This window comes from Balaenoptera acutorostrata, chromosome 4 (assembly GCF_949987535.1).
Source record: "Balaenoptera acutorostrata chromosome 4, mBalAcu1.1, whole genome shotgun sequence".
NCBI classification, from domain to species: domain Eukaryota; kingdom Metazoa; phylum Chordata; class Mammalia; order Artiodactyla; family Balaenopteridae; genus Balaenoptera; species Balaenoptera acutorostrata.
The window spans coordinates 130126126-130128515 of NC_080067.1; the positions used below are offsets into that span (position 1 = coordinate 130126126).

Sequence of the window (2390 nt, forward strand, 5' to 3'; positions counted from 1 at the left end):
ATTACATGTTTGCTTTATAGTGACTACATAAAGTGTACATTTGTTTTATGCATTTTCATTAATATATACTTCATTTCATTATAAAAAGGATAAAACAATCTATTTTGTCTACTAAATTATGGAGTTTTTGCTATAGGATTATATTGACTGTATAATACAGATTGTATACAGATATGTTAAACTACATCTTAAATTCAAGTGAATTTTGAAGATGATTTATTTTCTCTCTCCATGGAGTTCCTGAGGATGTTTGTTTACTCTATCAAGTCTAACAGCAAATGAGCTAAAGTTTAAAATAAGAGCTGCTATACAACATCTGAGGGATCTTACAGAAATCATTTAGTCTCAGAATACAAATGGACCGTATCTAAGTACCATTTGAAAATATATTCTGATTATGAAAATGGAACACTGTATTTTTTTTAAAAATATGGAACGCTTCACGAATTTGCGTGTCATCCTTGTGCAGGGGCCATGCTAATCTTCTCTGTATCATTCCAAAACACTGTATATTAACAGAACAAAAGCTATCATTAAAATATAAACTTTTTATAAGAATAAAATATAACTATAAATATTTCATTATAATATAAAATATATTTCATTATATATATTATACATTATATATTATATATTAGTATATATTGATTATAATGTCTATATTGTATGTATTATATAATTATATACATTATATTTCATTATAATTAATCTCATCTCTATAATTAATCTGATTTTATTTTGGTACATATCTAGATGTTCATATTACTGATTTGACTGATACTATACTTAAAAAAAAATGTTTTAAATGCTGACTCAGCTGTCTTGGAGGATTAGTTTTGTGGTGAAAGGTCAATAAACAGTTAACTTACTGTTTGATCAAATTCAAAGAAATTTATTTTGTCTCAAAATAAATTGGTATATTCAAAGGAATAAAATGATTCTCTGTGCAACATCTTCCAGGACAGTGTCAACATCAATTTCTCTAAGTGTATTTGTGGCAGAAAATATGTATGCATTTGTTCAGCAGCCGAAGTAGTAGACTATAGTATTAGTTAGAAATATCCGTTCAAAGAAACTCTAAACACCTTTACTGTTAGGGAGAAGTCTTCCAACCATATGTGTTAAATGGAAATACATATCTACTCTCCTCCTCTAGTAACTTAACCAATAGGCATGTGCCTGAGGCTTGGGCAATGGACACTTTACCTGATAGCTGACTACTGAGAAAGTAACACAAAGATGCATAGGCAGTTGGAGGTTAATAGTTAATAGTTTTATTGGTTGACCTGAGAGTTTAGAGGCAGAAGGAGAAGTGCCCAGTGTAGCAAGAAGTGTCCAGTGACAAACGTGGTGATGACAGCAATAACGTCTTAATCAGAGAGATCTTGCTGTTTGAGAAACGTTGTACTCTAGACCTCACTTAGTTCCTGGACATTTTGCAAGTATTCATCACATTCTTTAGACAATTCTGTTTATGCTTAAGTTACATAGATTGGCTTTCTTTTTGGTTTCAACCAAAGACTAACTTGTAAAGGGAGAAAGCATCCTTTAGCATTGTATTTTACTGTGTTGTGATATGTTGTATCACATACATTGTATGTGATCATATAATACTGATAGATTTTTTACTGCTATAAGTACTACTTCCTTTGTCTTACACAATGATAACAGTCAATTTTGTTTGCATTGTTACCCCTTTTTGAGAGCTTATGGTTTTTTAAATGTATTCATCTTTCAAGAAAGACTTGCATTTACTAGGTAAATGGCATGTGATTCTTTTGACCTTGCATAATTTTAGTAATCGAAATTGAGGAAAGCTCTTGAGCCAACAAGACATGAGAAACCCCTTACAAGAGTCTCTTTTAGACACCTGCAAGTGGAGAAAACTGAAAAGTGCAGTTTTCACTGGCCTTTCATCCACAAGGATGCAAGATATACCATTTGCCTCCTCTGCAGCATATAAAATAATAATCATGCTTTTTGCAGAATAGAGCTAAAGCAGAACAAATTAGAATGGAATTGGATAACCAAATAATAATAATAATAACCAAATAATTACCAAGCAACCTGAAAATAATGTAATGGAGTAATTGAAAATGTTTTTTGTAGAAACGTTATTTGCCAGATATTTTTTTGAGGTAGCACTTGCATTTTCAACAGTTTCCTCTCCTAATATCTATGATTATCTGCATAGAAATTAAATTGAAAAACTTATTTACTGCATTCATTGTCTCAGAGAATTATTAAAAGAATACCACAAATCTGAGTGAAGACCCGCTATGAATCCACACTAATTCTGAGATTGGACTATCCATGTTCCTGATGGTATTCATGGCTAGTTTCATGTATACTGCAAGATCCTTAACTCAGAGCATAATTACAGATGGAAA

At 31.0% G+C, this 2390-nt stretch overlaps 1 non-coding gene across 1 annotated transcript; it reads right to left on the bottom strand.

Annotated features, from left to right (window-relative positions):
* Positions 1-424: 424 nt before the first annotated feature.
* On the bottom strand, positions 425-526 carry LOC114236055 (U6 spliceosomal RNA). Its single transcript, XR_003622092.2, has one exon. It is a non-coding gene; the product is annotated as a U6 spliceosomal RNA (small nuclear RNA).
* Between the last annotated feature and the right edge of the window lie 1864 nt (positions 527-2390).